Source organism: Pleurodeles waltl, chromosome 4_2, assembly GCF_031143425.1.
Source record: "Pleurodeles waltl isolate 20211129_DDA chromosome 4_2, aPleWal1.hap1.20221129, whole genome shotgun sequence".
NCBI classification, from domain to species: domain Eukaryota; kingdom Metazoa; phylum Chordata; class Amphibia; order Caudata; family Salamandridae; genus Pleurodeles; species Pleurodeles waltl.
The window spans coordinates 862,229,469-862,257,328 of record NC_090443.1 but is presented as its reverse complement, the minus strand read 5'-3'; the positions used below and the strand labels follow the sequence as shown (position 1 = coordinate 862,257,328).

Genomic DNA, 27,860 nt, shown 5'->3' with positions numbered 1-27,860 from the left:
CACAATAAGTACCTGCCGGGACTAGAAAGTGAAGAAATTCAGGTACCAGCCTGGACATTTGCATTTAATTCCTCGTCAGTGACATTCAGGAAGGACTGCCAATTGCTGAATTGTGCGAGTGTGGGGATCCTTCATTTTTTGCTAATCCTAGACAGGGTGTCTGTTGAATTGTGTCAATCAAAAAGATCAATTGAACAGGGATAAGACATGCCCTAAATAAAGCTTCCCTACCCTGAATTTGCCAATCTTGGGTTCCCCATACACTCTTTACATCCATAGTGTTCTTACAGTATTCCTATCCTTCCACTGGAAGCCGGGAAACAAAGGAATCTGAATAAGTAAATTTTGTGTTTGCTGGCAAAATGTTCCTAATTTTAGAAGGTGGTAACTTGAAGTGGTATGATTCTGCATTTTTAATGTCATGTACAGAAAAATATGCTGCTGAAATGTTCACAAGGGAGAAGTCTCTTCAGACCTTATGTGAGGTAAGATATGGAGTTTAAACTTCATCCACTGGTTCAACGAAAGAGCGTTCAGGAAGATAATGACCACTTATGAGGAGAAAGAAAACAGTCACAAAACCAATCCATAGCAGAAATGCAAGCAATGTCAGAAATATCCACAGACAGTTCCATGGATAAATGAAATAGTTATTTTTAAGCCATATGTACAGTGTACGTGTCTCTGAAACAGTTTCACTTGCAGGTGCGGATGAAGTCGAAGAAAAAGTAATCAAGGTTGATGAAATAACTAGAAGCAGTCTCTGCAAACATAGGAGCCGGTACATGACTGGTGGATAGATCCACTTCGCATGGAGGTTCATAGTAGACAATGTTGTCTGTGTTGAGTTGGAGTAGAAGACAGCTACATCTTGGACAGGTGTTGACAATGAAGTGGTAACAGGAATCAGCAAAAGCTAATTTCCCACCCTCCCGATGCTCAGAAAGGCATTTGTAGCATTGCTGCACATGCTAGTGTAGTTAGAAGAGTTGAAGTTTGTTCCTTGAAGAGGTATGTCCTGCTGGGTAGTGAGAGGGGACCAGGAACTACTCACGGGACCTCTGGGTCTACTGTGCGGAATCAGCCACATGGTGGAGTTCGATGTTGTCAATGGAGATGGATCTGTTTTCTCTGGAACCAGGCAGTGGTGGTAGAATAACAGTTCTGGTATCTTGTATTCCCAGGACTTGGACCGGTGCTCTGTAGGATGGGCCGAATTCCTTCTTCACAGCAATCTTCTCACAAACTAGATCCCAAACTTTAGAAATCCAGCCAGTAGAAGAAGTTGGCAAATCCCTTATTCCTAAAGTGGCAGCACTGGCGGATGAATTATCACAAAATTTCTGAAGCTCCTATAAGACAGTGAGACATTCATTTATGTCAAAAGGTATATCTGCTGTCACCAAACCAGGGCCATCTAGATCTGGGACATACATACGTATCCCAAAGAGAACCGCATAAGGAGTGCGTTCTCCCAAAGACCGTCTTGGGAGATTATTCAGTGCTCTCTGGACCCCATATAGGTGATGAAGCCGACTGCAGCTAGAACCTAAAACTCTAGCTGTTAAGGACTGCTTTAGATCTCAATTCCTTCTCTCCATAACAACTTTCCCTCTGGATGGTAGGGTGAGGAGTAATGGAGTTCAAGACCCATCATCCTCATGGTGTCCCTGAATGCCTTAGAGGCAAAGGCAGGGCCCTGGTCCGAATGAAATGCTGCAACCGCATATGTACCAATAAAGATCAGCAAGTCTTTTTTTGAACAGTTAAATCATCAGCCTACCGATGTGGCCATACCCACAGGAATCTAGAACAAGAATCTATAGCAATTAAGATGTATTTGTTTGCAGCATCAGGTTGTAAGGGACCACAATGGCTCACATACACACATTGTAGTGGCCTGTTAGACACAGAAGAGGGATGCCTGCGGTGGGCATTTGATATTGGAGCCCTTTATCTGCTGGCAGATGTCACAACAAAGAACATATTGCTTGGTCTGTTTGTATAGACCCGCCCACCAGACGCGTTTCTGTTTAAGAGTGCTACAGTGGCTGCAACACCAGCATGTGCAGAGGTGACACCCTCATGCGCTGATTTGATTAGATCTAATCACTGGTCCTGGCTTGGGATCACTCGATCTCACACTCCAGGAAGTATTGCAAATGCAACATTCTGTGTACTGATATGATAAGTATATTTTGTGGGGTATGCTTTTGGAAGTGACTTGGCTTCAGCCGAAGCCTTCACGGCAGTCAGTATTTCATTATCCAACCTCGTCTGAGAACGAATCACTGCAGCCACAGAAGCTGCCGCTACTGCAGATTTGGCTGCTTCATCAGCCAAAGTGTTACCGATAATGTGTACTCCTACACCCTTGTGGCCCAATGTATGTACTACATGGACACACAGTAGCTTATCTTTAAGATCCCTCCCCCACAATGTTTTGTGTTTTATAGTGTTCCCTTTGGAGTCTCTAAACCCGTTCAGTATCCAATGATTAAGATAATCATTGTAGGACTTGGCGCAGTAGTATGAGTCGCAGACAATTAAAGTCAGCAATCCTGGCTCTGTGTGTTCAATCGCTTGTAGAAGGGTTTTAAGTTCAGCCAGCTGAGATATGCAGTCCCCTAGGGTCTGCGTGTAGGTATTATGAGGCTGGAAAACTCCATCCTCCATCACTCCACTCACGGCTGCACAAGCGGCTGAATATTGATGTTTCGTACCTACAGCTGGTTGTGCTGAACAATCAGTATAAATGACAGTATGTTATCTGTCAAGTGGTAAGATATCTAGAGGAGCGGGGTACTCCTGTTCATACTGGAGATATTCTGTTGTCTGAAGTTTTGGATCAAAGATGTAATCAACATCACTGGCGGTCAGGGAGGTAGCCCACTGAATCCAACGTGGATGTAATGCTTTAACGTTTGGAACGCTTGCTTTAGTGACAGCCTCTAAGGCTGGCACTGGGCTAATGACAATAATACGTTTCCCTTGGGCTAGCAATCTCTCCTTAATGACCGCCTTTTGTACTGTAGTCAGAATCTTTTCTGTGTGTGCAAAACGTTGTTCTGCATTAGAGCATAAATGTGAGTTATATGCTATGGGCACCGTGTCACCCTCGTTGAAGGTGACAAAGATAAACCCAATGGCACCAGCAATTATTCCGATCATCAAATTTGTTTTGTTGTCGCATGTGTGTAAATGTTTGGCTTCTAGCATTTCCTGCTGCAATTCCCTAAGGTTGCGTGTGTTCAACTGTCCAGTGTTTGCTAGAAAAATCCGGGCGTATTAATTCATAAAGTAGTTTGATATGTTGTGCATAGTCAGAAATGTATGTTCTGCCAAAATTAAAGAAGCTAAGTAGAGACTGTAGCTTCTTAAGCGTGTTAGGTGGGTGCAACTGTGCACATTTCTCCAGGAAGTGAGGGGCCAGGCTCTTCCCCTCGTTTGATAGTTCATATCCCAAGAACAATACACTGAGAAAGCCTATCTTACTTTTCTTAAAGTTACATTTGTAACCGGGGTCTGAAAATCCTAAAATGATCCAATCGACCCTGACAAGATGAATGGTGAGGTTGTCGTCTATGAGACAGATGTCATCCACATAGGATAACGCCTCGGGATCAAAATCTTGCAATATTGATTTTACACGGGCTAAGAACAGTCCTGGAATTTTCTTATAGCCCTGGGGCAAAAGCGTTTCTGTGAGCCGAATGAGAATGCACTCAGGTCCCGACTTTCCTGTGCTAAGTTTTGGCAAAAAAATCAGTTGGAAATATCCAATGTCGTTTTGTACTTTTTCCACACTATACTGTTAATTAGTGCTGTGCAAATTTTGTATAGCGTATGTACGTGTATGACTGTTTAAGGGTCTGTAATCTAAGACTATTCTGTTAGAATGGTCTGGTTTAGCAACCGGGAATAATGGTTTATTCATTGCGGAGGCACAGGGCTCAATTACTCCCTGGTACTCAAGCTGAGTGAGGATCTCCCTCACTGGAGCTTTAGCTTCGTGTTTAACAGGATATTTGGGGCTGAGGTTGGGGTGTAGACCTGACAGGTATTACATGACAAGGAGACTCCTTGTCCCAACCTACATGATTACGGTATAATGCAGGGGCCTGCATTAAAGCCCAATCAACAGCATAGGCTTGTTTTACCGCCTCCGGGACAAGACTAGAGAAAGAAGGCAAAATTACATCTTCCCCATGTAGGAGCTTATGGACGTGCTCAGTTGGCCGGTCTCTTTCGGCAAATAGGAAATCACAATTAAGTTCATCCCAGAATATCACCATAATAATGCGCTCTATGTCTCCCTCAATTTTAAATTTTAAATCATACACCCTATTGGGTGGGAGAACACACCCGTCCGCAGTTTCAACTGCAATTACATTGCTAGTTGCTATCACTTCCCGATGATCTTTCAGACTCTGGGAACACATTGTGACCTCTGCTGCGCTGTCTAACAGTGTCACTGCCCACGTCATGTTCTTCAGCAATGCTCTCAAGTGTACCGGCATTTTCAATTGACCGTGCTGCCACCTTTTTCTTTTTAAATTGTGGTTTCTGTTGTGGGGAACTTATCTTCTTTCTTGTCTAAAGAATACGGCAAATCTTTCTTTTGTTTCACATATTCAGGACATCGGTCAGGACGGCCCCCTCTCTCGCTATGTCTATTTGGTGCATCCTGAAAGGAACGAGGGACGTGAATCAGTATATCTGTCAGGAGTTTTTACACTTTCTCTATTTCTGAGAGTGTATCTCCTGTTGGAGTTCTTCGGGTGTGGAGAATCTGCTCTCTTAATTCGTCTATCATTAAATTGTTTTTGCTTATCCTAGCGCTTCTTGGTATTTTCCTGTTTTTGTTTAGTACCTTTCTTAGGGGTGGTACTTTGTATTTCCAGCTTTTTCGGTTTGGCTCCCAAACTAGCCCATCCAATACTAGTGTAGGTGTCGGAAATAACTCTAGGTAGCTCTCTCTCTTGGCCCAAATGTGGAATCTCTCGGTGATGCTGGCATATAGCCAGTGCTACCGCTTTCCCTTTAATGTTAATGAGTATTATTGAGGAGACTGCATCGAAGTTATGCGTTAATTTCATCCCCATATCTAGGGCTGGTGCAGCCCTGTGTTCATTCTGAAGTTGTTTTAACACTTGCGGTCAATTGGAAAGTGTCGGGGTACCATGTGTGGTAGTGTATACTGCAGCGAAGACTGTAGCCCATGTGGCACAGTTATCCACTGAGGGAACCATCCCGAAAGGCAAGCATATAGTGAGAATTTTATGTTTCTCCTGTGGTCCCACATGGGGAAACAGCTTCCAGCTGATTTTTTTTCTGGCCTATCCAGAACAGTATTTTCTCCCATTCTATGGCTATTTAACCCATGATGGTTTGTACTGTTTGCGGATTAATCCCAGTAGCCAATTGGTATTAAGGAGGTACTGGTGGTGCTGGACGCGCTGGTGTTGTATTCAATGTTCGCATTATGAACTGAACTAGTCGTCTATATAGCGTTACTAATTCAAGATATATTTCTCACAGGTCTGCTGCCTGTATGTTTTGTATACCTGGGTGAGGTGTGTATGTGTCAAACATAGGCCACGTTTGTCCATCATTACCTAAAGGACCTAATATCAGGCGCTGTATTACATGTGGTAGGGCGCCTTCAAACCAGTTCTGATGCTTTTGGTAAGTGACCGGTATTTCATAACACTGGTATGCTTGGTATCGTTGAGGTATGTTTGCAATTCTATATGTGTGGAATGTGACTGATCTGCAGTCTTCCTCAGGAAAGGTGACCCAAGAGTAAAATGTTTCTGTTTGGTAAGCTTCATTAGCTTCTACTATGAATGTAACATCCCTGCCCTCATCTGTTAAGCCATGCACTACTAGATGTAAAATTAATGCTTGTCTAGCATTCTCAGGAATTTCTATGGCGTTAGCCATATTGTAAAATGAGTGAAGCGATGAAACACCAAGTGGGGAGTAAAGTCCTTTTATGAGTTCGAGCTCGAACAACCTTTAGCCTAATTAGGTGCTCCCTGTTCAGCTGAGGAGGATCTTCCCCAAGACCACAGACGTCTCTGTTAAATGGTACTTAGGGTACCTGTAGTATGTGAGACAGATACACTCAGGGCATCTGTAAATTAGTGCCTAAACACCATCGTTGGTGGCGCCATGTCGTAGTTGGACTCTTGCTCTAGGCAAGACTGCTGGTTTAAGGATGACAGCACTTTTGCTTGTAGGCGACTAAGCCAATCCTATAACAAGTCCTAGCGCCTTGAGACCCGCACGGGTGAGTAGCGCGCTTTATAAATGTTAATGATTTGATTTGAAATGTCTGCCCAACCCTCCCGGCTCACAAGCAGTACCTCACCAAAAACTCAAATTAGTAAAAGGTGATTTGTGATAGCCTTTACGTATGGACTCAAGAGTGTGAAATCTCAGGGAAGTCGTGGTTAAACGGAGATTACCCTTTTCTTACATGAGCAACAAGTCTCAGTCATACACAGGCAAAGAAGGAGATGCAGTTAAGTTTTCAATAGGTTTTATTAACAAGACTGCAAACTACTGTAAATTGCATTGGCTGCAATGATTAGGATAATGAACAATGCAAGAATCAGAAGTGTAAAAATGAGAGTCATGAATATAAAGACCCCCACCATCTTGCAATAACATGAGATGTGAAATAGGCCCCAATACCCTAGCATGATGAACCTAATCTCTAACCTAAAGAGAGCTACGTATATTAAACCTAATCTGCCAGTACCCTGTCCATGAGACGAGCCCCCCCTAACCTCCATTACCTTGGAATGAGGTCTCTAGATCAGACTCAGTGGAGACACTAAGGCTGGGTCTGCATCAAGGCGAAATGGAGCATATATAGATTCAATGGCATCTGGTAGGATCCCCTCTGATAACCATGTCTGCGTGAGATGTATTTATACAGATCTTGTAGGACCCCCTAACATGGGTATGTTTCCAAACAATAGATAAGAAAGCATGCTTGGGGCGGCAAATATGTAAACAATACCCTGAATAGTACATTATGTTACTGTCACACGAAAGTAGGAAAGTTTATGATGTGCATACCTACGTGTAACACTTGTTTTTTATGCTCATGACGTCTTCACAGAGTGCCACTGATAACGTGAAATCAAAACATCGTCCTAAATAAATATAGCAGCCATCATGGAAGAAATAATAAAATAAATGCACTAAAACAGAGCTGGCTAAGTAGGTTAAAAGTCACTAGGTGACAGGGGCACAGGCCTGCAAGCCAGAAGGCTAAGCTAAACTCCTGAATCCCAATAAAACAAAATAGGATCAACTACACAGTTTGGGGGATTGGAACACAGGGGTGAGTGCCAGGTCATGTTTTAAATTTAACCTGCACCAACACACACAGTATGTGATGGCAGCACTTGTGTGAGTTTGGTGAGGGTGCCTGAGGGTGGCACACTTGGTGCTGCAGCCCTCCAAGACCTTTCTTGGTGCTCAGGCCCTAGGTACCAGGGGTACCATTTACTAGGGACTAACATTGGTAGCTAAAGACCTGCGTTGGCACCGTGGGTTGGCTCCCCATCGGGTTGTGGACATCGGGTGCTGTGATCACATTTGGTGTTGGGTTTCCAGAGCTTCAGCCGTTGCAGAGTCTTTTCTGTGGAGTTTCTTGTTGCAAGGCAAGCCCGGTGTCCACTGGAGGCTTGAGTCTTTATTGATGGCTGGATGAGTTGGCTTCTTCTGCAGGATCCTTCAAGGTCAGCAGGCAGATCGGAGAGGGTGGGTCACGGTCAGTTGCTTCTTCTTTTCCTCTTCTGCGGGTGCTACGCTTATTTGTCCGGGTCTATTTAGGTTGTCGAAATCTGAGTCCTAGAGTTCAGGGTGTGCCACTTAAATACTCAATTTTGGGGCATTACAGGGAGTGCCAGGCAGTAGCCAATGGGCTGAGCACCTTTAGGGTGACTACACCCTTCTTATGACCAATTAAGCTGGCAAGTGGGCATAACCCTAACACTAGTGGTTTGTCGTTTCCACCATCTGGAGAGACCTGGGTCACATAACAAAGGCGGCAAGGCCTTTGAAGCTCCCCGCCCTAGAATGGCCATCCTGCCTGGGAGAGAATGTCACACCTCTTCCCAGAGCAGGTTTTTGTCTCAGGCCCTCTAGAATGCTGGCTGGAGGGCCAGAAATGCATCTGCGATGTCTGAACTGGTCAGGACCAGTCAGTCAGCACTGTAGTAGCGGGTAGGTTTTCAGGGGGCACTTCTAAGGTGCCCTCTGTGTGCATTTTGTAATAAATCAATCACTAGGGTCAGTGAGGGTTCGTTATTCTCAGATGTTTGATACCAAACATCCCAGGATTCAGAGAAGCCATCATGTGACTGGGGAAGTCATAATTACCAGTGTTCAGCAAATGCATTTAAAATGGCTTCACTGTGCACTTTCTATGTCTCAGAATCGATAGTGACAAGGTAGGGATATATCTTCTCATGCACATATGCCCTCACATGTGCCTGACACCTTGCTTTAAGGGTGACTTACACCTGCTACATGGAGTGATAGGGGGGCCTGGCAACCAGGGGTGTGACAGGTCATGTTTTCCATTTAGCCTGGACCAACACATGCAGTTTGCAATGCCAGCACTTGTATAAATTTGGTAAGGGGTCGTCGAGGGTGGCACAATTGGTGCTGCAGTCCTCAGAGACCTTCCGTAATACCCAGGCCAGAGGTACCGGGGTACCAGGGGTACCATTTACTAAGGACTTACAATGGTAGCTAAAGAATTTGCCACTTGTGCAAAACAACAGTGGAGTTTTGGGGGGAAAGGGTCTGGCACCGGGCATCTGTTTAGCAGTCAAAGTCACATCAGAAACCAGGCAAAAGTAGGGGCTAACCGTGTCAAATAGGGTGCTTTCCTCCATGACCACTCCCAAACTAAATAAGATTAACTTAACCTTCCCTAGAGAGTCTTCATCTTCGAGGTGGGAGAACCTGGACAGGTTATCTGCATGTGCATGGCCAGTCCCAGGGCTATGTTCCACTATGAAGTCCATTGCCTGTAGGGAGAATGACCACCGTAACAGTTTGGGATTTTCACCTTTCATCTGCATAAGCAATCAGTGTGACCTGTGGTCAGTTTGAACAAGGAAGTGAGAGTCAAACAACTATGTGTCAATGGCACGCCAACGTTGCTTTCTGGACAGTAACCTCCTGCTAATGAAAGCAATAGGCCATCATCAATTTGCAACAGGACTGCTCCTATCCCATGTTCAGAGGAGACTGTCTGCACCACAAACTGCTTGGTGCAACGTGGAGCTTTGAGAACAGGTGCTGAGCACATTGCTTCTTTCAGGGTGTCAAAAGCGTTTTGAAAGCTCACTGTCAAGTTTACCTTTTTTGGCATTTTCTTGGTGGTCAGTTACGTGAGAGGGGCCACAAGGGAGCCCTAACACTTCACAAACATCCTGTAATACCCAGTCAAGCCAAGTAATGCCCAGACTTGAGTCTGTGTTGCTGGAGCTACCCAGTTCAGAATTGTCTTGGATCCTGGCTTGCAGTGGTTAAACGTGGCCTCCACCTACAATGTGGCACAAGTATACAGCCCAGCCCTGCCCTACATGACACTTGCTTGAATTGAGAGGGAGGCCTGCCTTTTTGAAAGCCTCAAGGACCATCCCCAGTTGGATCAGGTGATCCTGCCAGGAAGCTAAAGACAAGAATATCACCTAGATATGCTGCACTAACCTAGATATGCTGCACTAAAGTCTTCTAACCCAGCTAGGACTTTGTTCACCAACGTTTGAAAGGTGGCATGGGCATTCTGTAGTCCAACAGAACAGTGACCTGATAACGCCCATTGTTGGACCTGGCCATTTTTACAGGGTCATCCCCAAACTTTCTGCCTTCCTTCTATTTTTTTATCCCTTTTTGTTGACATTAGGACTCTGGGCACTTTACCTCTGCTGATCAGTGCTATAGTGCATGTGCTCTCCCTTCTCTACTTGGTATGATTGGATTCTAACTGAACTACTAGTGGGCCTGCAGCATGGCTTGTGTGACCCCATTTCAAACCAACCTCAGGACTTCTACCGCAGAGCCTGCGTGCACAGTTTACTGCCACAGGGACCTGGCATCTAAATTTATTTGCCAGGCCTGGAACTCCTCTTTTACTACATACAAGTCACCTCTAAGGAAGGCCCCAGCTAGCCCTATGGGCAGGGTGCTGTGCATATGATTTCTGTCTTTATGTACTACAAATCCAGGCAGTGACAAACAGCCTATTAATTTCTCACTACTGTGAGTGCTGCCTCTCTCATAGGATTGCATTAGAAATGCCCAAACATATGTCTCTGTTGTATTGTCTAATCTATGAGGGGTGTCATAGACAAGTTTGGTATGGTTGTAATGATGGTGAGAAATGCTGCTTACTGGTGTAGGTGGATTTTTATTACCATTATAGAAATACCACTTTTAGAAAGTGAGCATTTCTCTGTGCTTACGACTGGTGCTTTGCAGTTCGCCTCCAATCCGCAGCTGGGGCAGAGTGACAGCTGGGCTTTGTGCATACCTTTCAGACAGCCTGTACACAGGGAGGGTGGAGGTGTCACAGGAGTGCATCTGCATACTGAATGGTCTTCCTGGGCCGGGTGAGGTGAACGCAGGGCACACCTGCATCAGTAAAAGCTGTGCCCTTACCTCATGCAAAGGGCTTGTTTACCCCCCATTGATGTCTGGAGCAAGTACTGGAGGAGAGAGGGGACATTCCTGGAACTGTTTAGTGCTGGTTGGAACCCCTCTCTCTCCTTTTGTGGAGACTGGGCAAAACGAGTATAAGTATAGGGGGTTGACCCCCACATTTCTAGAGCACTTTGGAACTGGGATCCACCCTCTACCAGAGAGGCTAGAGGACTGCCCAAGAAACTCATCTGGATTGCCCGTCTGTTTGTTGCCCTCCTGCCTGGTGTCTTCTAGGTGGCACAAAGGACTCATCAAGATCACTTTTCTGCTTGTTGCCCTGCTGCCACTGCTCCCTGCACTAGAGTACTGCCAGGAGGAATCGCCACCGCAACCATGGGCTCTGTTGTGTGCTGGCCGGCTGCATGACTGCCCTTCTTTAGGCTCAAGTGCTCTGCAAGGGCTGTTTTGCTGCCCCTTGTCCATCCAAACCTACAAATCTAGTGCTCGGAGATCACTATACTTTCTTCTACTTGTTCCTCCTCACCGAAGAGATACTGTGAGGTGAGCACTATCGGGTGTCCCATAAGTTTCGCTTAAGCGTGTGGTGAGGCTTGCATCCTCTCCTGGGAGCATTTAGTTTCAGGCACACTGCCGGGCTCCTTCCATTCCCAGTGGCCACTGCGCCTCAAGAAGCTCCCTCAGGGTGCCCCCATTCTCCTGTGATGCTGCCCCAGTACCACATGTTGAGAATCCCTCTCATTGGGACCCCTCCACCAGGGAGAGATGGAGGTCAGGCTTGTCTCCCCTTCGTCGGCTCGGAGTGCGGTGTGACAGGCTGCTTCCAGCCAGCAGCGTGTGCTCCACAGCCACTCGAAGAGGCCGTGTTTCTCTCTGAGGGCGTTGCTGGTGCAACTAGAGGGCCGCCAGCCCCTTGGTGTGCAGAAGGTGAAGAGAGGTGCCATCCAGCGGCACCCTCACCCCACCTCCCGGGCAGCTGGGGAGGTGCAGCGCCGCCCCATCTAGGAGTACGTTGGCAGAGACCCACCTCTGCAGCAGGGAAAGGGAAGCCTGCATCTCTTTACTTGGCTGGCGCTGGCTCAGAGGGACCAAGCGCTGCAGGCCGACGGCTTCTTTGGGTGGTGCTTATGACCTCTGCCAGAAGAACTGTTTTCCCTTATTGAATTCATGACAACGTCTTGGCATTTCTGATATGGTTATCCTTACATGTGCATTTGTCCTGATGTGCCAGATGAGAATGTTTCATTTTATGCGCAACCATACTAGTGATATGATTTTATGACTTATACCACTGGGAAGTTTCTCTCCCATGTGCAAGTCCTGATGATGTCTTGGCAGCTCTGTTATGTTTATGCTGATGTGCATTTTTCGTGATAATAACAACCTGACTACTGCTGGTGTTGCAGAATAATAATAACCTATATGTTTACCTAACTACTGCTTGCTTCTGCAGAGTACTAGTAACCTTTGTAATGTTCTGACAACTGCTTGTGTAGCAGGGTATTACTGATACATATTGCGTTTGGTCTAATGATGTTTTATGCAATACAGTTTTTTTTTTATATAACTTGCTGCTGTATCTCCTTTTGGGTGCATTTATTGTGTCACGTGTGCTGTGTGTGTTGTGTAAATGCTTTACACATTGCCTCTAGGATAAGCCTGGCTGCTCATGCCAAGCTACCAAGGGAGCGAGTAGGGGTTATCTTGGATCTGTAACTACCTCGCCCTGACTAGAATGGTGGGTTCTGCCTGGCTTAGGTGCATACCCTAGCCAACCAGAACCCCATTTCTAATACACATCAGGAGTGAAGAATGCAGATTTTGTTGTTGCTCCAGGGGTCAAACCTAGCTGCCAGTACCCTGATATGATATCAATAGTACTCAGATATTTGACTCCCCCTAACCTGTCAATTAGCCCATCAGCCCTAGGAATGGGATGAGCATCGGTTTTTGTCACAGCATTGAGATCCCTATAGTCCACATGAAACCTAATTTCTTTCTTTCCACCCTTGGAATGAGGGTTGGGGACTAAAACTATTGGGCTGGCCCAGGGACCTAAAAAGTGCTTAAGGTTTAAGGGGACTGGCAACGTCAATCTCTACCCTTTCAAAGTTAACCCCAAACGCTGGAAGTGTAATTCAGGGAGCCTTTGGGTGGCCACCTGTCTTGCCACTGGCGTGACAGGTGGCACAGGAGCTACAAAACTCCTTCACCTTTTAGGACATGTCTGGCCAGTAGAAGTAGTTTACCAACCAAATCCAGGTTTTTTGGCCTGGCCGAGATGAGCAGGTAAAGGGATATCATGGGCCAAAGTGAGGAGAAACCCTCTAAACTGCTGAATCACTATCACTCTCCTAGTGACACCAGGTTTGGGGTCTCTGGCTTCAGTGAACAGGAGTCCCTCCTCCCAATAGATCCTGTGGGGGCCACTGATATCTTTCTTTTCCTGATCAGCAGCTTGCTGTCTCAGGCCTTCAAGAGTGGGACAGGTCCTCTATCCGTGGCACAGATGCTCCCTAGAAGGTCCCCACCGGTCCTAGGACCTCTGCAGTGTAAGGCCCAAGCTCCTGGGGCTCAATTCTCTCTGGGACTGTCTGGTCTTTTCCCTGAGGAGAGGGTGCCTTTTCTGGTGTCTGACTGGAAGCTGCTTACCCAGACTTTTTGCCTTTCCTCCTAGTAGGTTATGCCATTATTCCAGGCTCCAACTCTACTTTTTCACTCTGAGCTTTGCTTTGTGCTCTTGTTTTTATACAGACCAACTTGGGGATACCCCGCAGAGCTGCATAGGTCTTTCTTTCTACCTCAGCCCAAGCTGAGAATCCCAGATCATTTCCTAGCAGACATTACACATGTATAGCTGGACACCACAACCATTTTCGGGCCAGTAACCCATCCCCATTCTAAGGATACCATCCCCATAGGATACACCCAAGCCTGATTATCAGGGCTGACGACTGTGTATGTCTCACCAGTCAGAAACTGTTCCGAAGGCACCAATAGCTCACTCACCACAGTGACACTGGCACAAGTGCATCCCATTGCTTCAGCTTGAATCCCGTTTCTATGAGGCTGTTGTCTGTATCTCTCCAGATTACTGGGAAAGACAGCCAAGGTAGATACATCCATCCTGCCCTCTGAGACTAAAGTTGCCTCAGCAGGCCTCACTGACATGATCAGGCCCTACTTGGAATCCCATCTGAAGACTTACACCGCATTTACTGCAGGTGCACTAGAGACATTCTTTTTGTTAGGACAGATAAGATCTCCAGTTTGGTGCCCACTGGTTTTGCAGGTATGGCACCAAGCCTTTCTGGGAACTCAATTTTAACCCTTGTACCAACCCTTGGAAAAGTTTCATGGCCCACCCTCCTGTGCAGGTCTTTAGGGGCCTTTAAAAGACTCCTTGTTTTTGTTACTCTTTGCCTGGTGGGGGGGGGATGGGAAAGGAGGGGGTATGCCTTCTTCCCCAATTCTTGAGGAGAAAGTGGACCTAGGTCTACCAGGTACTGTTGTAGCTTTCCCTGCACACAATTACTCAACAGATGCTCTTTCATTACACACATTGTAAAGAGCTACATAATCATGCACATTGTTACTTTCTAACCAGCCACCTAGTGTTTTCACTGAAAAGTCCACAAAATCAACCCAGGACTGACTCTAGGTTTTCCGAGTCTCCCTGAATTTGATCCTGTACTCCTCAGGAGTAAGCCCTCAATCAGGGCAGCCCTCATGAGGCCATAGGACCTTGTTTCTGCCTCATTCAGTGTCAGGAGTCTATCCCTGCAATTTGCAACAGTTCCAACAGAGGATAGCCCCAATTTTCTTTAGTACATCTTCCTGCTACACATGCACTCTCATATGCTATGAACCACTTGGTGATGATATCACCTTCCTCATAATTGGGGATAATCCCTTTGGGGATTTTAGGGTCATAGTGCTCTACTCTGTCACTAGTTATAACATTTCTGCCACCATCCATGGGTGCAAAATTACCCATTTCTCTTCTCTCTTTCTCTATTGCTAGGATTTTGTCTTCCAGGGCAAGTCTACTAGCTAATCTCTCAAAAAGCATCTCCTCTTTAGAAAGTCTCTCTCTGGACCTTGAAGAACCTGAGACCTCCTCACGGGGATGTGTTCTAGACACTTGTGGTACAGGCTTCACTCCTAAGTGGTGGATGGTCCAGTTTTCCCTCACTTGCTCTGTCCTGATCAACAAGGTCAGTGACCTCATCTGCAGGATGGGCTTGCTCATGCTCTGCCAGTAGCTTCTGCAGCCTTGTACTGGTAGGATTTGAACCTTTTTTTATTATGTAACCTTTACAGAGGGTCCTTAACTGCTTCTGGGAAAGATGAAGATACGGGGTGAAGTTGTGCTCCACAACCCTGTCTTCTGAGGTATTCATTATTTTATTAAAGTGAGGACCTTTCTGAGCTAGAGAAAAAATCCTAACAGGTTTGTGCAGTCCTAAATAAAGTATGTTTTTAAAAATGTTACTGCTAAGCTACAGGAACCTAATCAGGGCCCTAACAGTACTATTAAGAATTAGAAAAAATATAAAATTTGAAAAATGCAATTTAACTAAAGGCAGTTTTTTAATTTATTTGTGTAGTCACTTAATGGCCAGCTGGTATCAGCAAATGCAAAATCACAGATCCCACCACTGCAACCTATGAAGGAAGCTGGCTATCTATATAGTGCACTAAAATGAAGTACACTGTGCAGAGAGTCCAGTAGGTCCCCAATTGGTATTGCAGAGGCAAAACAAGATAGGACTAATGCTCTATTTGTGGTAGTGCGGGACAGCAGTCAATTCATTTTATTTTATTTTTTTTAATTTTATTTGTATTTATTTTTTTTATATTTTTTCATATCCATTTTGAAACACTATTGGAAGAGCTGTTAGTATTATATTCAAATTATAAACAAATGAGTGTATCTTTATTGGTATAGTCCAATGCAATAGGAACCAGTTTTAATACATTTGTGGTTCGGTCAATCCAATATGAGGTTAATAAATAAGACCCACGTCGTAATTACTATAAGGTGATTCTTGTATATAATTTGCCATCGAAGATCGATTTATACTTCTAAGTAATAGAATATTTATTCTGTACTCGATATGGGAATTATGTTAATCAAGAGTGGAAGGTATACATACGAAATAGAGACAGTCCGTCTTCTATTTCTATAGTTCCAGAACACTGACGCGAGTAACGTCTAGTCCGTTCTCTATTACAATTGGGACCGGGACTCATAAATATGGCGCTATTGCAGAGTCTCGGCTTTGATAGCCGATTTTGGGCGTACTCGCCTAGTTATGTGACCCCTAACAACAGGTAAGATACGCTCACAACATTACGCCTTTGTTCGAGTGGACTAACATATAGTTAAGGATTATTTACGTTTATATTTTTTGGGCACATGTTGTAGGAGATGCGGCTATTGATATGAGGAATTTATACATAACATGGCACAACACTATTCTGGCATAGGTGAGTAGTTTGGAGGGTGAAATTAACATAACATGTTAAATTAGTGAAGAACATGAGAGATATGTAACATATATGAACTTTTATCTGTCTTTTCAGCTATATGTATGGATATATATTGAAGTGTATCAGAATATCTTTTTTTTTTTTTAATGGTTGGTTAAACAATCTAAATCTATTTGGAAGGTATACACTATTTATTATTTACTTAGATGTACTTTGTGGCTTATATTTGAGGAGGTGTATGGGGTTTAACAAATGTATCACTACTGTGGTGGTTGTTTTTCTTGGCTGAGCATGCATGATATACAGCACAAATTCACATGAATTCTTAGCAAGAGGATTTTCACATGTTCTGACACTAATTAAGGCTATGGAGGAATATTTGGCACGGTTCCCATTGTTTGCCACGTAGATGTATGTATAGTACTAATATTGGGATCAATAATGTAATCAACAAGCTGTATACTGACTTGTTATTTATGGGAATATTGTTTTAGGAGGTCCTGAAGAAATCCAGGGGCACTCCCCGGATGAAACACGTGTTGACGGACAAGCAAGTGAAAATTCTGAATGAAATAATTTTGGATATTGTATATGGGAAATTATTCGGACTACCAAGTGGAACTTGAAATTATTTGAAAATTCTTGGATCAGAGATTGTTTGAATTGTAAATTTACTTTCACGATATATACATATGGACTTTTGGACTGTTAATTTTCTTTTGGAATAAACTGTATTTCTGAACTCAAGAAACGACATTACTTTGGATACAATACTATCTTTGAATTATTATTTGGAGATTGATGTACTGTTTTATTGTGATTTGTACACGTGTGCAATTACATATTGTCAATTTTTGGGTAACCCTTTGTGTTATCGTGTGGGGTGTTTGGAGGGTGAAACCCTAGTTTTTTGCACCGTGCAATGTGTTATAATATGGCTAGTTTGATTTGAGGGCAGGAGCACCTATTACTCTATATTCACCCCCTCTTTCTTATATATGGCAAAACAAGATAGGACTAATGCTCTATTTGTGGTAGTGTGGGACAGCAGTTACACGTATCAGAGGGTAGTGCTAAGCATTCAGGCAGGATGGACATTTGCCTTTGTAATGTGACCCAGGTCTCTTCAGATGGTAGAGACGACCAACCCCGTCATCCTGATCCCACTTTTGGTGGCAGCATAGGTGGGAAAAATGAGTTAAATTAGGAGGCGTGCCCACTTAATGCCAGTCCCACCTTCATGGTGGACGAGCTGAAGTGGACACTACTTTTTAAATTCCTCCATCTTGCCTGGAAGGAATTAGGCCACTAGGGTTAGGGCTATGCCCACTTGCTAACTGAATTGATCAGCACTGCGTAGCACTCCCTCTAACGCTCCAAAATTTAGTGTTTAGGTGGCACATCCCAAACCCTAGAACTCAGATTTCCGCAACCTAAAAAATAAAAAAGACAAATAAGAGTTGCATCTGCAGAAGAGGAAAAGAAGCAGCAGCTGACCTGGAACCAGCCTCTCCAGCCTGCCTGCTGACCTTGAAGGATCCTGCAGAAGAAGCCAACTCATCCAGCCTTAAATAAAGACCCAAGTCTCCCGTGGGCACTGGACTTGCCCAGCAACAAGAAACTTCACAGAAAAGAATTTGCAGTGCTATAGCTCTGGAAACGGGACACCAGAAGTGACCACTGCAGCCGATGTCCACAACCTGAGGTGAAGCCAATCAATGGTGCCAACGCGGGTCCCCAGCTTCCCAGAGACTGAGTCTAATGTGGTCTCGCCCATCTTGGACTCTCCTGAAACACTTGCAGCCTCTGCACACAGCCTTGTGGAGAGAGAAAATCCGACAGCTCCAGCAACCACTGCACCCATGACCCCAGCTGAGGTGGGTCACCATTGCCAACGACGTCTTCCAGCTCCTTTGAGCGCGAGTCAACCATGGGTCCACCCCTGCCGGACTTTCTCATGACGCCTGCAGCCTCAACACACAGGACCTTCTGTCTGCGAGTGCCCCCAGATGTGAAAACTCAACGCCTAAAGACACCCCTGCATCCGTCGCCCCTGGGCGCAGGAGAAGAGGAACAAATGTTCCTGAGCATCCCAATTCTACTACCTACCTGTTTGTTGTCCTTGACTGGCTTTCTAGCCAGAGCTTGCAGCCTGTGTCACGGGGTCAAACTCCCATAGGAAACCAATGGGCCCACAACACCACAGTGCACCTCTACACCCTGTCGCCCCAGTGCCATCAGGTGTGGCCTGTTGGTGTGGTTCTAATCAGTCCCCAGTATTTACCTTAACTCCCTGAGACTGGCGTTGTAAGATGTTGTAAGCCCTGTGGTTGCTGAACATAATTTTTCCTTTCTAGGATAACATTTTAAGAACTCTGAAAATTGCACCAAGGGTCTATTGTTGACACTGCAAAGTATTTATAAAAGACTACTTACCTGATTACAAAGTTCTTGGGTTTGAAACATATGTAAAAAGAAGTATTTTCTAAATTACTCTCTGATTTATTCTTTAAGTGTGTCTCTTATTTAGTGCCTCTGTGAGTACAACAAATGCTTAGCACTCTCCTCAGATAAGCCTAACTACTTGTCCAGACTACCACAAAATACAGCATTAGTCCTATCTACTTTTGCTTCTGCAAGCCAATTGGGGATCTGCTGGGCTCTCTGCATGGAGTACTTTTTAGTGCCCCATAAAGAGAGCCAGCTTTCTACATCTATGACCAAGATTGTATGTGTTGATGACCAGCCAAGCAGGAGATTGCTTACATACAGTTGATTTATTATCCAGAAGTGAAGTGATTTTTAGAGATGTATTTACTTTGTGTTCAGGTTATTATCTGTGGTCACCCCCCACTAATCTATCATATTCTGTATTGCCAGAGCAGATAAAAGAAACTTCTGCTATTGGCTTCGGTCTCTAGTCTAATTAGTTCAGTTTCCAAACATATGCAGTGATTCAATGACAGAGCTGAGGCATTCTTAAGCCTATGCAGTTTTGATAAGCTGCTTCACATGGCAGGGATTGCATCACTAGATAAAAATCCAACCTTAGCTGAGCCTGAAATGCACAAGTAGTGAGGTAGAGTGGGTAGCTGTAAACCTTACTGAAACCAGATAAAGAAATTAGGATGGTTTCTCTGAAATTGTGTCAGTCCCATATTTCAGTCCAGTTAAATTATCACAATTAGTATTGGCTCAATAAAGAGGCCATGCAAATTCTTTAACAACGTCTTATAGGCAAACCCCAGTGAGCTTTCACTCTCAAAGACAATAGGTGATAACTGAAGTTGTCCTGGTCAGCAAATAAAATTCTACTCATCTCCAGTTAGGTACTATCTTCTCTTTGTTCAGGAACTAACAACCAGGTTCTTTACTTTTCTGGTATTGTCTAACTGACCCTAATTTCGCTATTCTTATTATTCAGGGCCAATAAAGTAATCGATAGACCAACTGATGTTTTCCTTAAAATAACTATATTATTAGCATATTGTACTGATTTTTACTGCAGTACTCCTATTGTTGGTGGGTTAGACACCACGATGTTGAAAGTATTGTTCAGGTCCCCAATCTACAGGTTAAAAAGAAGGGGTGTGAGAATGCACTCTTGATTTAATACATTTTTGGTGTACATTTTTGCAGAAACTGCAATGCCTGAGCACACTTTCACTCTAACCCATGTGTGCAGTGGAGCATCTGTATTGTTTGTAGATGTCGAGATGGGATTCCCCACTGAGTTAGTTCCATAAGTGACTCCTACAACATTATCAAATGCAGAACTAAAGTTGACATTACAGGCATGTATAAATGTTTTGGTACTGAGTAATTTTTTTTTTTTTAACCAATGTGGAAAGTGAACACATATTCTGAAATTGTTACTAACCCATCATTGGAGTCTGGTGGGGAAGAGAGGGAGCAGTTGAAATTCAGAAGCCGACTGATCTACACACACCCATTTATGACAAAGGGCATCAAAGAAAATAAAACCATCAGAAAACTGACAAGAAAAGAATTGAAAATAAGCAGTCCCGATAGTGCCAGTGAATGCATAAGCAATCCATCAGACACAAAAGAGAAGGTGGAAAGGGTATCCAGTGATGAGAACTGGAAGCACCACCGGTGTGCCATTTGCTCCAGCCCATCACACTGCGAGCCCGCTGTGGGACATTAGAACTGTCAGGTAACTCTAAGGTGAACGACTGTGTTCTGAACACATCATAATCTCAGCATCACAATGCTAAAGATTTTAGCAGGTCACCTCTATTGTCAGTTAAAGTGACTATGTTCCCCACAGCAATGGAAGTGCTGACTGACAATCAAGCCTCAAGGGCATTATATTACCTATTCACTCACAATTTCAAAAATAATTTTCACTTTATCTGGAAAGATGAATGTTTGTGGCCTACTGAACAACGCGTTTATATTCAAATTGCCCATGACTGGGTCTGTCACTGTGTCTTTAAGAACTGAGGCACTGGGGATGAGAGATGATACATATATAGAGAGAGAGCGAGAGAGAGAATGCAGGATTTAAAGCATTTTTCGGGACAAAGTGCCTATGTAGCAAATGATAAGGGGGGGTATGAGCATTGGGCATGTGTAGGAAGCTGGCTCTGCATACACTATATCAAAATGAGATATAGTGTGCACAGAGTTCAGGGGTTCTCCCAGAGGCTTAACAGAGGCTAAAATAGATAATACTAATGCTCTCTTTTGTGGTAGTATGGGGGAGCAGTTAGGCTTATCAGAGGGTAGTGCAAAGCATTTGTTATAGACATACAGGCAATAAATGAAGCACACACTCAATGACTAACTTCAGCCCAATGGTTTTTACATAGCAAAATTATATATGTTGTTACTTTATTTCTAGAACCACAAGATTCAAGTTGCAGGTAAGTACATTTACAAGTAAGTATTCAACATATGTATCAATATCACTTTGTTTTAATTGAGCAAGTTAAAAAAGCAAATATCTGTTTTAAAACTTGACTGCAATTTTCAGAACTGTTCTGAAAATTGGGGGGGGGGGGGGGGGATGTAGCACAGTTCAAGTTCAAGACTTACAGTTCCAGTCTCCGGGGGTTAGGATGTTCACAGGTTGGGATTCAAGTGAACCCCAAACACCCACCACCAGCAACACCGGGCCGGCCGGGTACAGAGGTCACAGTTGAGGTCGATTTAACTTAGGCTCCTATGGAGAATGGGGGCACTCGGAATCAGGCCGGCTTGCAGGTAAGTACCCACATCTTCAGAGGGCAACTTTTAAAGACCTCACTCTTCCCGCCGGAAGAATGAGACTTCACCCTCTGCACCCGACGCCCCATGCTTGAGCTCCAGAGAACCAACACCACAGGGAGGACCACTAGGCGACTGCGACCTCGTGAGTAGCCCGAGACGACCTCCCTGGACCCCCACAGCGATGCATACAGAGAGAATCCAGACGCTTCCCCTGACCGCAACTGCCTGTAACAAGGAACCAGACGCTTGGACCAAGCACTGCACCCACAGCCCCCAGGACCAGAAGGAACCGAACCTAAGTGAAAGAGTGACCCTCAGGCGACCCTCTGCCTAACCCAGTCGGTGGCTGGCCCGAGAAGCCCTCCCATGGGCCCTGCCTGCACCGCTAGAGTGACCCCTGGGTCCCTCTAATGAATCCTATACAAAACCCGACGCCTGCATTGCACACTACACCCGGCCGCCCCGTGCCGCTGAGGGTGTGTTTTGTGTCCCCCCCCCCCCCCCCCCCCAGTGCTCTACAAAAAACCCCTGGTCTGCCCTCCGAGGACGCGGGTACTTACCTGTGGTCAGACTGGAACCGGAGCACACCTATTCTTCATAGGCACCTATGTGTTTTGGGATCCTCTTTGACCTCTGCACCTGACCCGCCCTGTGCTGCTGGTGTCGTCACTTTGGGGTTGCCTTAACCCCCAACGGTGCGCTGCCTATTCCCAGGAACTTAGACTTGTAAGTGCCTTACTTACCTGACAAACTAACCATTACTTACCTCCCCCAGGAACTGTTGATTTTTGCACTGTGTCCACTTTTAAAATAGCTTATTGCCATTTTTACTAAAACTGTGTATGCTATTGCTCTAATTCAGAGTTACTAACTTACCTGTGTGGAGTACCTTGAGTTTTATGTATTTACCTCAAATCTTGAACTTATGGTTCTAAAAATAAATTAAGAAAATATATTGTTCTATATAAAAAATATTGGCCTGGAGTTAAGTCTTTGAGTGTATGTTCCTCATATATTGCCTGAGTGTGTACAAGAAATTCTTAACACTACCCTCTGATAAGCCAACTGCTCGACTACACAACTACAAAATAGAGCATTACAATTATCTAATTTTGCCACTACCTTACCTCTAAGGGGAACCCTTGGAATCTGTGCAAGCTATCTCTCACTTTCAGATAGTGTATATAGAGCCAACTTCCTACAGTTTCCTTTCTAAATTTTTAACAATTCCACATCTGTATTGAAAGCCTCTGCTATTTAGGGTCAATAGTGGCTTTTCCTTTGCAGTTCATTTTCTTTTGGTAACCCTCAGTGTGTACCAAGCACATCAGCTTAAACTACATCCCGCTTCTACCAACAACATTTCAATGCACCAGCTATTACCTTTTGAACACAGACATATAATGTTCCCATTTCCTATCATATAACTTTTACAGGAGTGGGAACAATTATTGATTACATCCTCCTATGGTATTATGGACATTCTCATTAGATATGCGGATGAGAAAAGGGAGAAACTACTTTTAGAAATCAGTGAATTAGAAAAAGAGATTCAGGACACCAACCTGTCAGAAGCTATCAACAAAAACTATGGTATCTTGAGAAGTCCTTCAGGGACACCAGGAATATGTGAGAGGGAAGAAGATGCGCAAATTGAAGAGGGATGCAATTGATTATGCACCAGGGGAGTCTTTACTTATTCACATAAATTTGATAACACCAACTTAGATAGGCTTGGCAACATGAATAGTAGGACACAGTCCCCTGTAGTCTCGAGCGTTAGAACTAGCAACACAGACATGTCCAGCTGTTCCAGTCTCAACAGTGAGGACTCCAGCAGCTCTATACGTAGCAACACAGATACGGGTTACACAAAGTCACCTTTTTTATTAGAATCAGAGAGGTTCCGCAAAGGACAGAAAGCCACCAGAACAGGACCAGGTACCTGCCAAAAAGAACTAGGAGAGGTAAAAGACAAAACAAGGGAAGCAAACACATCGAAAGCAGGAGTATCCACAAGATCGACCACACGCAACACCAAGAACTAGATCACAACGGACAGGGGATGACCTCTCACTCTAATGACCTATGTGTGATAAACCTATCAGACAAAGCCTTAGATATACATCAACTAAGCATTTTGAATAAGGGACTAGGGTTTGTACCCACATCAGCACCTGACTACACAGAAGTACACATCAATCTCTTTAAGTTTGTGCGCAAGTGCAAACTTTTCAAACATTTTAGTGACAAACAAAAAAAGATCAGCGATACTGGCAGTGACCCAATACCTTGCCCACTACGTATTAAAGACATCAAGGATATACACACATTACTATCCTTAGACGATACCAATGATGCACCAACTCATGATGAGATTTTAACAGATCTAGAGTGGTAGAATGCAGACACTTGTCCGAGTGGACTCAAACCTACTTCACTCTTTGTTCCGATATTACCAACAGATAGTACCATCGATCTCTTTTATAATCAGGTAACCAAGGATTTAAATCAACTAGAATCACGACATACGAATAAGTTTCGAACTATTCAGCAAAACATCACCACTAGGGAGCGTATGGCACTTAATGATCTGGTCCGAGACAAGGACATCATAATAAAAGAAGCAGACAAGGGAGGTAATATTGTTATCATGAACCGGGTAGACTATGTATCGGAGATCGATAGGCAACTACAAAACAAGGAAGCATATTGTAGACTAACCAACAACCCCATACCAAGGATTGTTAGGGATATAGAAATCAAACTGTCTACATGGAGGGATATGGGCCCGCTAACGGATCTGGAGTACAAATACCTATTTAATCCAACACTGAGTTACCCTTGTATCTATATACTACCTAAGATTCACAAAACAGCTGACTTCCCCCCTGGGAGACCGATCATTTCAGGGATCAACTCCCCGACAGAGACTTTCGGAATATATAGATTTATTCCTACAACCGATTGTTCAAAACCTCCCTTCATACATTAGAGATACCAAACATCTACTCTCTTTGATTTCTGATTACCAATGGACAGAGGGACATCTTTTAGTCACTCTGGATGTGACATCTCTATACACATGCATACGCAAACAAATCCGGCATAATGGCCATAAGACATTTTTTGGACAAAAGGGAGGCCACGTATCTGCGACACTCCGATATGCTACTTGCTCTTATACGTCTAGTCATGAATAACAACGTCTTCCTACATGAAGGTGCATGGTATCAACAGACACAAGGAGTGGCAACAGGGGCTAAATTTTCGCCCTCATTTGCCAACCTTTACATGGGATACTATGAGCAACAACACATTTGGCGCAATTGCGCACCGGAATTCAGACAACACAATCTACTGGGGACGATACATAGATGACGTCTTACTGTTCTGGTCCGGAGATCATGCAACATTGGATCAGTTCATTAGTCATCTCAACGCTAACGATTTCAATATACAATTCACCAGTCAATACAGCCCAGCCAGTATAGACTTTCTAGATCTTACTATGTATGTACAGAATGACATCCTTTGAAGTAAACTGTTTAGAAAACCCACAACGACCAATTCCATTCTACATGCCTCTAGTGCCCATCCGTCTTCCCAAATAAGAGCCATCCCCTTTTGGGAAGCAATAAGGATAAGACGCAATTGCTATGATGAACATGAATTTACCAACCAACTTGACTTACTAAAACAGCGATTTCTAAACAGGGGCTATTCGGAAAAGCTATGGGACAAAACAGATAGAAGAATACGCACCATAGATAGAACTACACTCTTAACCAATGCAAGACCTAAGAAACTAACCAAAGAGAATAAGGCACTGAGTTTAATTACCCCCTACAGCACTATCAGTTCAGACGTGTTCAAAATTCTAAAAAGGAACTGGCCACTATTATTGGCTGACAACACCTTAAAAAGTGGTGTCATATACAGTTGGGGGACGCACACTAAGAGATCAGTTGTGTCATAGCTTCTTACCTGGTCGCACGAACAATGACTGGATTCCTAAACCACCTCTTGGTTTCTACAAATGTGGCCAATGTATCATTTGTCAATACACTATTGACAAAATTAAAACATTTCGTTACAATACGGGTGTTACGCATCATATCAAACATTTCATAAACTGCAACACCAAATATGTGGTGTATTGTCTGATATACATTTGTAATCATATATATGTAGGGAGCACCAACAGACCCTACAAGGAAAGGCTACAGGAACACTTTCGAGCAATCAAAAACAACAATAAAGACTATCCGTTTGCTCTACTTTTTAATTCTGTACACACACAGCGGGGCCTACATCACATTAAAACACATGGTATTGAAAACGCTAGGTGGCTGTGCAAGGGGTGGCAACAAAACACTATTACTTAGACAACTGGAAAGTAAATGGATAATTAAGCTGCAGGCAGTGGAGGAGGGACTAAACAAAGAAAAAGATTTACATGTTTTTTGTAATTGTTACTTGATAGTTTTCATAATAACAACATATGCAATACTATGTTAGTAAATATGCGGAGTTCAGATATGATATTTTCAAAGAGGATGCTTCATAATGATTTGCAACATTATGCATTGCTAATATATGAACATAATATTGAGTAACACAGTATGTTGTATGTGGACAACATTGTAACAATGTCTGGGTTTACGTTCTGGCCATCAACAATTACCCTCAGACTAGGATTTATATTCCCCAACACATAAGCATGTGGGTCACAATTCAGTATCTCTCTTCATTTCTACTTTTTCACGATCTCACTGTTCGTTTTTTACACAATTTATACTCCACATCTTTTAGTAAGTTGTTATATTGAGATACTTACTACCATTGATTTCCATTTATCTATGGTGCTTTATGTCCATTCTAAGATGGCCGCCACCAAAATCGGTAATTTATTTGTCCCTTTTCCATTTCCATCGCTCGTGAAACTATAAAACTGGTTCAAACCAGCACGAGCGTTTCTGACCACTACAAACAAGAAACCGGATCGAACACACGACTGGTAGGAATCCATGTCTGCTTTACCTAAATCTTTAACAATATTCTCTATTGTTTAACTAACGCTAGACATTACGTGTCTTGATAAACCAACTGTTATTTCTCTGCCGCCCTGGCCAATATATTTGGCTTTAAGATGTGCTAGTTGCTTAAATACAATACGGAAAAGAATGCTCACAGTATTGTGCTGGCTTTTCTCTTTTTTTCTCTCTCCACGTTTTCAACACACGTTCTTGGCATTTCTCTAAATAGATATGACTTGTGAATAAAATTACCGTTTGTTTCTTCGAATATGGGAAGTCACAAACTCCTTGAATCTTTATGATTTGACTGTATTGCAGACAGCAAGACAAAATAAGAGGATACACATTAAGCTCAATGCCTCCATATTTTACCGCATTTATAAATATGCGGTGTACATGTTTTTCTAAAGGCTTTACCGTTGTTAGTCAGAGTTGTGTGGCAACAACATAATGGACACTCCATGTGCGGGTGTATTTAATTTCAAGCTCTATATATTTATTTTCTCCACTTTGGCAATTTGTTTTTAATATTCCCTAGGAGGGAGATAGGACCAATATGCTATGCTGCATTTGAAGATCGAATCCTAATAGTGCATATTGTCTACTTTATTCTTACCACCATATCAGGAGATGGATGTTTTTGTAGTAAGAATCACACATACCTTTTCTCTAGATATAGAAGGACATATACCTCACCTCTAGATCGTTACTGTATATGATGTCACTATTTTCATTACTCATCTTACTAGTATATGGCACTGAGCTTTTCTTTTGATTATTTTCTCTTCTCAGTTGGACTTATCATGGTCCTGGTACAAACCTTGATTCATTACCAAGGTGTACCGTTAAATATATATTGATATATCCACACATGTGATAAGCAACTTCTACACCGAATATTACAAGACGACCATATTGTGACACAGATCAAATAACTTACAGTCTTTAATGAGGTATGATTCTTTAGTACAATCCTTGGTGGTTCTTTTATTGCTATCTATATAGATATCTTCTCTCTTCCTCTCGTTTGTTTGCCACTACGGTCACTGATATGCATTTTTGTAATTTTGTACACTGGGTGATACAACGACTCACTCCATAAAATTCTTATCTATGGGCTATATCCATTCAGCATGCCTATTATTCCTTTCTCTAGCAATCTAGGCGAGCACCAATCGGTTATTTGCTAACCCACCTAACACAAAAGGAGGGGTACAATTTTTTTGGGTGATGGCAAAGATCGTACACTAGACATTGGAACTATTGGCTGACCATGATATGTTTTGGATATTGTTTCACTGCCTTGAAAAAATTGTTTTCACGACGAAACACGTGTCGGCTGTATATACATGGATTGGTACAACGTTTGCTGTTTTCATTGAATACCCAAGA

General features: G+C 43.5%; 1 protein-coding gene across 2 annotated transcripts in view; it reads right to left on the bottom strand.

Annotated features, from left to right (window-relative positions):
* The window catches only part of USP24 (ubiquitin specific peptidase 24), a 1,409,949-nt gene that overhangs the window by 702,749 nt on the left and 679,340 nt on the right, over positions 1-27,860 (bottom strand). The window lies entirely within an intron of this gene.